Consider the following 11,925-nt stretch of genomic DNA (forward strand, 5'->3'; position numbering starts at 1 on the left):
TCAAGGGAGATTTGCACTCATTAACAGAGAGGCTGTTCTTGCAGATTTTATAAGCTGCTGGCAATGAATCAGGGCTTTTATGCATTGTGTGCAGTAGGCCTGGCACCCAAGACCCAGATTCCTTTTTGAAAGGGATCACTAGTGGAATTTTCCCAGGAATGTCCTTGCCTGTCCCCTTAGGGAACTTGTCAGGCTCTGGTGTGTGTTATTCACTAGGAAAGAATATACGGTGTTCCTGCCCGCACATCCAGTTCTTAATACTCACAGCAGCAGCAACGATTAATAATAAAAGCCAATGTGGCATAGTGGTCTGAACGTTGGACTTTGACCCTGGAGGCTGGGCTTTAATTCCCAGCTTGGCCATGAAACCTGCTTGAGCAAGTCTATATATATGCTGCATATTTTATATTATGCTACTCTTGCCTGTTATTGGTTTTAATAGTTTATTTAATAGAGTGATTTTAATAGTAATATGTTTAATTCTTTTTTAAGGGGGGAGTTATGATATATTGTATTGTGTATTGGATGTTTTTATACGGTAAGCTGCTCTGATTGCCTTATGGTAGAAGAGCGGGATATAAATAAAAGTTTTATTTGTTGTTATTATTTAAATACTCTCAGCCTCAGGGGAAGGCAATGGCAAACCTCCTCTGAACCAGTCTTGCCAAGAAAACCCCATGATAGGTTTGCCTTAGGTTCACCATAGGTTAGAAATGACTTGAAGGCACACCACCACCACAACAACAACAATTTTATTAATATACTGCATCTTCCCCAAAACTGGGACCCAAAGCAGTTTACAATTTAAAATAAATTATGTTCCCCACCATATAGAAAATACAGTGCAGGTGCACTATACATGACTTCAAGCTTATGCTGAAGCCACACAACAATTAAATGGTGTGCATCCCTGTGACACATGTGCCACCTGCCCCGCAAGCATGCACCCCATTGTTTGCAATGGGACGCAAGCATATGCAGATTTTCCCTTATGGGGGGGAGATCCCGAATAGATCCCCTGCGTAAGAGAAAGGACCGCTGTACTGGCTATCTAATACCCAACACTCAATGCCTGCACATGCAATAGTATCAAGCACTGCATTTGTTTCAGCCCAAAAGTGGGTGAGATTGGTCCTTGCCCCCAAGCATCCTAAAAGCCTACTGTATACATCTCAGAAAATGTCTAGAAAAGGATTTCATGCAGCTCCTAAATCTGTAGGGAGAAGGGAAGGAAGTTCAGCGATATGCCCAAGCAACCTATTGCAGTTAGACCCAGGGTTTTTTGTTTGCTCGTCACACATTTACACAGTATCGATCCCACACATTTCACATGTTTAAAACATTCTAAGGGTGCAGCTACACTGTATTAATAATGCAATTTGACACTACTTGTGCTGTAGCTCTGTCTTATGGAATCCTGGGATTTGTCGTTTTACAAGGTCTTTAGCCTACTCTGCCAAAGAGTACTGGTATCTCACAAAACTCTCTATTCAGAGTTTGACAGGGCTGGGACAGAATTGCCTGCCAAAGCAACAGGAAACTCCTATCAGATCCATAGGCCTCCTGGGGTGGACCATCTTAACCAGTCCTTCATTTTGAGGACCAGCAAGTCTAAATGCCACCAATAGCAATGAGAATAGCAATAGCAAGTACTGTGCACTTAAGTACTCCCTAAGCCGTTTGCAACGTGTAAGCTAATTGCCCCCAACAAGCTGGGTACTTATTTTAGCGACCGTGGAAGGATGCCAGGCTGAGTCAACCCTGAAGCTCCTGGCTGATATTGAACTCACAACCTTGTGACTGTGAGTGAGTGGCTGCAGTACTGGCATTTAACCACTGCACCACCAGGTAATAATAGATCCATAACAATGGAACTAACACAGATCCTCCACTCCCAGATCAACATCATCTCACCCAATGCAGAAAATAGTCAAGAGTGTGCCCAGCAGCCTGAGTGGAGCCAGAGACCAACTTGGTGGTCATGGCAGACTTGAAGTCAAGGGCCACCACTCCCAACAGGGCAGTTTCAACATGGATATTAAAGTCTCAACATCACAAGTCAAGGGGATTCCAACACCAACTTGCAAGACCATCCTGAGGAAGAGAGATTGTTGAGTTGTAGGTTGATTGTTGAGTTGTAGGTACATCAGAAGAACCCCTAATCTGTTCCAACCAACCACATTCAGATACACATAAACTCAGAAAACTGAGATAGAGCAGCTGGTCAGGACGATGGGATCCCAATCGACCATTGCAACTCCACACAGTAGACAAAACGGGGACTGTCCACACAGGCCAAAAGGCCTGTGTTTCCCTCAGCCTCCCATCACCCAGTTCAGATGATCCAGGCCAAAACCCCAGGGGCAAGATTCATCCCAATCCTGCCAGGTGGATCCAGCCCGATCCTGTGGTAAACAGTCTTCACCCTCTGCATCACTATGTGGGTGCAGCCAGGTGGCCCATTTCTGCACCAGATGCAGCAACTGTAGGGGGGTATTCTCAATACCAGCAATGGTGCAATGAGATAAGGAGCATCCTCTGGTAGCAGGTCCTAGGTCAGCATTGGCTGTAAACACCTGCCAACCTGGGTAAGCACTGTGCTGTCTTGGTCTGTCTATTCAGCCCCTCAGGGAGGTTACAGGAAAAGAGATTCCACCTGAACATTAGGAAGAATTTGTTGACAGTAAGAGCTGTTTGACAGTGAACACACTCCTTTGGAGGGTGGTGGAGCCTCCTTTGGATATTTTTAAACAAAGGCTGGATGGCCATCTGTCAGGGGTGCTTTGATTCTGTGTTCCTGCATGGCAGGGGGTTGGACTGGATGGCCCTATTTCTATGAACCCTGCTTTCTGCTTCATCCACCCATGTCTGTGATACTTGCCAGGTCAGCATGATCATCCAGGATTAAATCTTCAATGAGAGTCATTTTACCATTCACTGATCATTCCATTCCATACCATTCACTAGCAGCATTTTCAACCCAGCTGGGTTTCAATAGGGCTTACTGCCAAGTGAACAGGTAGAGGACTGCAGCTTCAGTAAAACCACCGCTGCCCTGGAGTTTGAACCGGGATCTTCTCTTAACAAGCTGAATCCAAAATTTTAACTGATGGGCTGCAAAAGGCAAAAAAAGAAATAGCAAAATATTGGACATTCAAATATGTCTTGGCTGCAGATGTAGTTTATCAGAGTAAACAGGCATGTTTTCGGCTGCTTCATATGTTTGGGAATCATGTTTGTGTCTATTTAGTTGAAGGACTCTTTCTTCCTTTTTTCATTGTTTTACAGATAGGCTTAGTAAAGCCTTTAATTGTACAGTCTCATAAAGCAGTGGTTCTCAAATGGGGGTGGGGGGGTGGGACCCCCAGGTAGGAATGCTCAAGGGGTTTTCCAAGGGTAAAAAGTTTGAGTACTGCTGTGATAAACTATGAAGGTAGCTAGGCAGCCTTTTATCGAAGCAACAGTTTGACCAGTTCCAATGTGGCGGGTTTAGATAGCACTCATTGAGGCCCATCCCACTGAAGTTGTTAACTGATATTGATACAACAAAACGAAGGACACTGTTGAAAAACAGCAGCTTTCTCCTCTTTAAAATATGGTACATCAAAATCTTCATGGAAGCTACAAGTGTTCACATCTCACATTCTATGACTGAGTCTGAAAAATCCACATTGATCTTGTAATGCAGTATTACATTTTCAACAGCATAGCTCCACAAAATAGTCTTTTTAAAAGAAAGAAAAAAAGAGTACAATTTTACTCTTGATTTTAAATTATGGTTCTTGGTGGAAATGTACATACACAAACTTTTGCTGTTGTTATAAAAGCAGAATTGATGACAGAGCTGCACATCTTTTTACTCTTCATTTTATTTCTTTGGCATTTGTATTGTTCCATATCTGGTGCTGTCTTTGTTTGGAGAACACCCAAATCTGTTATTCCTTTCCATCTCAATCCAAGGAAGATGTCTTGGTTCTAAGACAGTGCCTGTCATCATTAATGGATTGGATGGGGATAATCACAGTTTTGCAGATTGGGTATACTCCTGAGTTGAACCCTGAGCCTGGAAGCTATAGTTTCAACAATGGCCAGGAGAGCATATGCACAGTGAAAGCTTATGCACACCTTGTGCTCATTACTAGAGATGTCAGACATTGCCATGGTGGCACATGTCTTAGTTGCGTCCTGTTGGGTTTGCCAAAACAAACTCTACATGTTGCTGCCTTTGAGGAGTGTTCGGAAACTTCAGTTTGTCCATAGAGATGCAAGTAGATTGTGAACTAGAGCTGGCTCTAGGGAGCACAGAATTCTCTTGTTGCAAAAACTACACTGAATAGTATTCTGTTTCCATGCCCAATTCAAAGTGCTGCTTATGATCTATAAAGCCCTACAAAGCTTAGGTCCAGGTTATCTGAAGGACCATATTGTATCACATGAGTCTGCCTGTATTTTGAAATCTTCTAGGATGGCCTTTTAATCTGTGCCACCATCTTTGCAGGAGCATCTGGTGGAAGCAAGGGAAGGCCTTTGTGGAGGCTGATCATCTTGTTCTGAAAACAATTTTTTGATGCCTGAGGGCTTTAAAACAATTTAATAAACTGCTCTAGTTTGGTGAAGAACCATTTTATCTTTATTTTTTAAAAACTGACCCTCAAATTGGGATTAGAGTGGAATCAGAGATGGGTGGTGGGTGGATCCAGGTTGGCAGGTAGTGATTGGCTGGTGCATGGATGGCATGGAGTTGCCAGAGATGTGTCACCTGGGCTCTTGTTTGCCTGCAAAAGATGGAAGGATCAGCACCATTTTTCTTTGCTTATTCCTTTGCACTCTGGACATATGTGAAACACTGAATCTTTGATCTTTGAATATCTGCTTCCCTTTAGATTTCCTTTTGAGTAGCGTGATGTGGAGTGGGTGTCTCATGGGGCATGCACTGTAAAGCTCTTCCTGGGAGTAAGTACCATTGACTTAACTAGGGCGCTGGTTAGACGGGCCCTATGGGGCGCCGTCGTGATGTGTGAGGGGCGGCGCTTTCAGATGTCCCTTGCCCCTCGCACGTGATGAGGGCGTCAAAATGGCGGCGCCCTGTACATACGGGCGCTGCAATTTTGACGTGACGGACGCCTAGCATCCACACGTCTCGGTGCCCTTGTGATGCCGCAAGTGCGCCATTGGTGCCTTGCGACGTCACAACCGTACCACAGAAAGAACCCGCTTTTTGTGGGTTCTTTTTGCTGCGCAAGGGAGCTGCACGGTTTGTCCGCTGCGGCTCCCTCACGCAGCAAACCAGGGCAGCGGGAGACTGCCCTTTTTGGGCGGTCTGTATCCCACCTTGGATACAACTAAGTAGACCTGTATAAAATTTTTACCATATGCTGTCAATCCTACACCCACTTTTTTGGGAATTAAATTTAAAAAAACAAGACAGCAAATTAGAGAGGATGGAGGCAACATGTCTGAGAGCAGAGGTAACTGCCCAAGTATGAACTCAGTCGAATGGGAGTGCAAGTGAGCAGTCAGAATTACAGGAAAACAGAAAGGCTATTTGATTGTATATGTAGATATATGGCAGGAACAAATCTGCAACTGCTGCAGTCAGACATAAACCAACACAGGGAACATGTGCGCACAGTGGAAACATTTCCTTGTACCAATGTGACTACAATGCACAAAATGCCCAGGTAATGGGGGTTGGGAATTTGGGGTGGTGAAATCCCACTGTATCCAATAGCATAGTAAATGGTGCCCCTTATATAAAAAGGCAAAATCAAGCTTTTTGGAATTAATATATTTTTTTGAATAATTTCAAGCTGTAGATGGTTAAATACATGGATAAAGAATCAGTGGATAAAGAGGGCTGACTGTATGTGCAAAGTTGTGGATAGCTATTCACACATCCACTCTTAGCTTCGCTCCTGAAAACAGGTCCCTCATTACTTGTCTATACTAACTTCAACAGAGTTTTAGAGTGATGTATTTCCCAATCTATACCAGAGATGCAAAGGCATTAGCCTGAACCCCTGTAAAATATGAGCCCTGCCCCGACCTATTGTCTTCCCAGTTTGTTGTCTAATAGCCATGATTAGAAGTGGACTAGGCCACAATAATCTTATCTACACTTAACATAATTGAACCAATAGGAACAACACTTTAATAATTTTAAAGAGTACTAAGGTTTTGGACCCCCCCCCCCCCAATTACTCATACTTGGTGTAATTAGTACCATTCACATCACACATCAAGCTGAAGGAACAATCATGATTGATGCCAAGATTATATACCTAGTTTTCATTAAATTAATAAAAGGAGACAGTATTTCTTGAAAGGTCTCTAACTGTTTCCTCTTCTGTTCCCCACCCCCACCTTGAGTCATCTTCATTTCACCAGTATTGCTACTGTATTTCTGTCACATTTCAGATCTTAAAGAACCAAGCCTAAATGAAGGTATCTGGGAACCATTTCAAAAGCAAGGCCCCTTGTAGAGTCTTCAAAAGCCATCATGGCTAGGGGAATTCTAGGAATTGTAGTTTTAAAAAGTAGTATTTCCAAACTGTGCCTTAGAATACAGCAGGCTAGATTAGAAATAAAGGAAATACAAAAGACTTTTTATAAATAAGTGTGTTTATAAAACCTTAACCTTTTATTTGGCTGCCTCCCTCCCCAAACATAGGAATTAGGGTTGCCAGATCTCAGTTTTCATGAATCATCTGCAGGTGGGAGATGCAGGCCAAGCAGAAAACCCTTTTCCAATCATGCAGGCAGCCCTGCCAGACTGCCCCTTCCAGGTGTGGCGGAGCTGTTGGCAAGTGCTTGCCCAGACTTGGAATGGACTGCCAAGCAGCAGTACCAGCTCCCTTGTGGCCATTCATCCAGACCCCACATCAACCACAGCAGAGGCAGCTTGGCTAGTGGAGTGGGGGTAGCTGAGGGTTACACTATGAGTTACCACACCGGGGTGACACCAGCCCTAGTGATGTCACTTCCTTAAATCAATGAGAGTGAGAAGGAATAAAATCCAAAAGTAGCCAGAATTTCCTTCTTAATTTTCAAACAGGAAAATCTCTCTCTGTGTGTGTGTGTTCGAAGGACAAGCGGTGGACAACTATAATTGGCACTTAAGTTATAACACTTAATAAAATCACAAGGGGCTATCCCTAGGCCTCAGGTTTTGACCCAGAAACCTTAGAGCCTGGGACAATCCTGCAGTGGCAGGAACAATAAAACCTTTTCAACTCTTCTTATTGTAGTCTAAAATCTGCTAAATGTAATCTTATATCAGCATCATGTTTCCCAACTGAGTGGCTGAAACAGTGGAACAACAAGCTCTACCAGTTCCTGCGCAGTGTCTGTAGGTGGCTTGATGAAGAAATATTCTTCCAGGAGTCCAGAAAGAAAACCACACCATCCACCAAGCACAATATGTGACCTCTGACTACTAAACACAGCCGTTAAATCCATTCATATTTAATCTGTTCAGCGTTTATAATGCTCCCTTGCAACCTGAGCCTCTTCTTCAACTTGTAAATTATTACCAGGTTTAGTGCTATGGATCCCAAAGGGAAACGCAAGAGCAGATATGATGGTAAGTGCAGGAGCTGACTGCTGAATATTCATGAAATCAATCATGATCCCCTGGTTCCCGTGTGACTGATATGTTCTGTGGAAAGAGTAGGCTGTGGAAATGTGTTAGTCCAACTCTTTACACATTTTTGGAAACTGAAATGGGACAGCCCAAACTCTCCCACTGCCTGAAAAGAGAAGCAAAGTGTTGTCCCTCTACTTGTATGACAGCCCTCCCTGCCATCCTTGTTAAGGAAGACTTGGCAAAAACCATGTGCTCTCCCCCCCCCCCCCCCCACCTCAGTTCTAGAAAGGGAAGGGCAATGACTGATACCTGCTTCATGATGCAGAAAGAAAAGAAGAAGGAACATGAAATGGAAGTGCCCTTTCCCACTTCTCCACAGTGAAGGATGCAGTGATCTTTCCTGCCACAAGTAGGAGGATGATGCAACCACTAGGGTTTTCAAAGTAAACACTCAAGACAAGTTCTGCACCGTTAATGGTTGTATAGAAAAGAGGAATTTCACAAAGGGTGGTTTGTTACCTGGTTGCGTGACAAGCAGCACCTCAATTTCCCTTTTCTACACACCCATAAGGACACAGAAGTTTTCAATCTGATAACTGCACATAGCACCGTCACCGCACCAGAGGCCAACTGTCTTACAGAAGTTATAAAAGTAGCCACCTCTGTGCAGAGACAGCCTCTGGCATGGTGGAGGCACGGGGATGCTGTGTTCACAGCCTCTCCCTTTGAGAGAAGAGGTAACTAGAATTTTCAGACTGAAAACTGGAGAGGGCTGTGCAGAAGAGGGAATTTCAGGAGGTCTTGCTTCTTACACAAGCAGGTAACAAGCAACATCTGCTGAAATTTCCTCTTTTATGCAACTCTTAAAGATACAACAGTCATGTAGAGGAGCTATCTTTAGTTTTTAATCTAGGTATTGCCAATGCATCCTCTTCTTTGTTGGCACACTGAGTATAGTGGGCATCATTGTCAGTTCTGTGGTTGATGGAGAGGGCAAGCAGCAGAAGCCCTGACATGCTGGGAGTGGTAGTGGTGCATCTGCTGCTCCTGGTGCCCTGCCACCTGTCTCACCAAATCTAACAGCACCACAAGCCCCACATTGAAGGTAAAATTCATGGTCGACTCCTTGTGATGTATGGTAGCTACAGGAGAACTTGTACCTGTCATAGGTACTGATGCCTCATTATTGTTGTTAACTACTTTGGAGTCAACCCTAACTCACAGCGACCCTGTGGATGAGACTTCTCCATTTCCCTATCTTCTACTGCTCTGGTTCTGCAGACTCAAACTTGTGACTTCCCTGCCTGAGCCTGTCCATCTGGCATCTAGTCTTCCTCTCTTTCTATTACCTTCTACCATTCCTAGCATTATTAATGTGGCCAAAGAACAATAGCCTCCGTTTCATCATCCTGGCTTCCAGAGTTCAGGTCTAATCTGATCCATTCATTTGTCTTTTTGGCTGTCCATGGTATTCTCAACACTTTTGTCTGGCACCATACTTCAAATGAGTTTATTTTATTTCTCTTAGCCAGGGGTAGGCAACCTTTTTGAGCCGGGGGCTGGGTTGCTGTCCCTCAGACAACTGGGGGGCCGAAGCCAAAAAATAAATAATTAAATAATAATAATTTTTTAAAATAAATAAATAAACCAGGACAAATGTAGGACAAAATTTTCAAGTGGAGGACACTTTTTATTAAAAAAATGGAGGACACATGAAAAAAATTGCTGATTTTTTTTAACAAATGTTAATATAAAAGGATGTTTCTGAGGCTTCTATAGACAATTGCCCCCCTTGCTCCCCCTTGCCCCTGCTTGCCCGCTGCTTGCTCCCCCTTCCGCCCCTTGCCCCTGCTTACTTCCTCTTGCCCCTTTGCTCCCCCTTCCGCCCCTTGTCCCCCTTGCCCCCGCTTGCTCCCCCTTGCCTGCCGCTTGCCCCCCAAAGGCCCCGCGCGAGAGGTCCTGCCGCTGATTGCCGCCGGCGCAGGGCCAAAGGCTGCTTGCATGAGAGGCCAAAGGCCCCGTGCGAGAGGTCCTGCTGCTGATTGCTGCTGGCGCGGGGTCCTTGGCCTCTCGCGTGAGGGCGCAGGGCCAAAGGCTGCTGGCGCGAGAGGTCCTGCCTCCAATTGCCGCCAGCGCGAGGCCTTTGGCCAAAGGCCCCGCGCCAGCGGCAATCAGCGGCAGGACCAGGCTGGGGCCAGTCCCAAGGCCTCGCCAGGCTGGATCCGGCCTGCGGGCCGGGGGTTGCCAACACCTGCTCTTAGCTTTCTTCATTGTCCAGCTCTTTCACCCATACATAGTAATGGGATCATAGAATCATAGAGTTGGGAGAGACCGCAAGGGCCATCCAGTCCAACCCCCTGCCATGCAGGAAATCCAAGTCAAAGCATCCCCGACAGCTGGCCATCCAGCCTCGATTTGAAGTCCTCCAAGGAGGGAGACTCCACTACACTCTGAGGGAGTTTGTTCCATGTCGAACAGCCCTTACTGTCAGGAAGTTCCTCCTAATGTTGAGGTAGAATCTCTTTTCCTGGAGCTTGCATCCATTGCTTCGGGTCCTAATCTCTGGAGCAGCCAAAAACAAGCAATGGCTAGGACAATTCTAACTTCAGTGTTCAATTGTATATGTTTGCACGTTAGGATCTTATTTAGTTCTTTCATAGCTGCCCTTCCCATTCCTAGTCTCCTGATTTCTACACTGCAGTCTCTGTTCTGCCCAATATTTAATCCAGAGTACTGGTGCCTCACAAAACTACAAGTCCTGAGACTGTATAAAATGGAGCCATGAAAGTTAAAAGGATGGAGCCATGGTGTCAAACTGCATCATTGGTCCTCTCCCCCCCCCCCCCCCCCCGTGGGTTAGGAACAGGTAGAAGCCTCTTAGTTTTGTTGAAACTTCTGCTGGCTGAATTGGTCTTCTGCCCACAGAATACTCTTCTGCTGTCCAATCTCAGGAATGAGCTGACTGAGAGTAGAGTTTCTCTACTGGCTGACAACAGCAGATAGAAAAGCCAAAAAAGGGGGAAAGTGATTGAGGAAAGAGAAACCTCTCCTAGCCCAGGATAACACCCACTATGCCAGTACAAAGTTATTCCCGGACCAGAGTGATTTCAATATTCTCAGTCTGAGAGGGGGTTGGATTCAACACAACTTTGGCTGCCCCAATGTTTCCACACCTGAATCTCAGCCATTTTTGGGAGTTAGGATTGCACTCTAAATTCCCAAACTCTGGGCCAACTAGGGGCTCAATAGACCTCTTTTCCTTGCCTGACAAGGCTTTGTAAGCATCTGGCAAATAAGTGCACACTGGAAAGCTGTTTTTCTATTTAGTGGACGCAGGATGTGTTTACTTGCTGTAAATGATACTTGCCATGTCATTATTTGATCCTGTTTGTTCTGTATTAATGATATTTGGAATAAAGGGAATGAAGCCTTGGCTTCATCTACTGTTGTCTTTCTCTGCAGCTGTTCCTTAAGGCAGAAGCAAATTCTTCAATGGTTGTTTTTTTGTGGTTTTTTCAGGCTATGAGGCCATGTTCTAGAATCTAGAATCTTTCTCTGAATATGCCAGCCACAGCTGCTGGCGAAACATCAGGAATAAAATCTTTTAGAATATGGCCTCATAGCCCAAAAAAAAACCACAAAAATTATGGATGCCAGCTGTGAAAGCCTTCAACTGCATTCTTCACTGGTTGTCACTGCTATGAGACATTTGGGGACTCATTTCTGCAAAACAAACAAATCTCTTATCTTCAGGCTTCTTGAGTATTTCTATAATATCTTAGTGGGGACCATAATGAAACAATAAACTACCTCTCGCTGCAGAGAGTCCAGATTAGTCCAAGTAGGAGGTTGACCTTTATCAGTAATTCCAATGAGCCAGCCTGCCTTTCTATTAATATACCATCCAATTATCCTGGTTTGGCAGGGACAGTCCTGATTAATCCTTTGCTGTCCCACTTTTCCAGCTGCTTTTAAAATGTCTCATTTTTCTCCTCCCACTTTCCCCCTTCTTCCTCATCTTACTTCCATGCTGCAGACTGAGTTCAAAGTGCATAACTGGTTCACACTTTAATAAAGCAAGGAGAGAGAAGGGAGATGGGGAAATAATCTTGTTCTTCCCAGTAGGCTCAAACAGAAGCAAACTGCTGCAGCCTCTCTGATTTTGTGTTCTTCCTAATTATGAACCTTTGTAATCTTGCCCACACCTTGGTGTTGTTTAGCCAAAACGTATCCTGTTTTTCATTTGAGAAATGTTGAAGGGCATGTATTTATTAAACCCCATTTGTAGAAAGTAGAAGCCATACTCTCTTTCATGCTCCCTTTCTTGATTTATTTTTCTT

Source organism: Sceloporus occidentalis, unplaced genomic scaffold (assembly GCF_023333645.1).
Source record: "Sceloporus occidentalis isolate IW3139 unplaced genomic scaffold, rSceOcc1.0.p SCAF_3, whole genome shotgun sequence".
Taxonomy (NCBI): domain Eukaryota; kingdom Metazoa; phylum Chordata; class Lepidosauria; order Squamata; family Phrynosomatidae; genus Sceloporus; species Sceloporus occidentalis.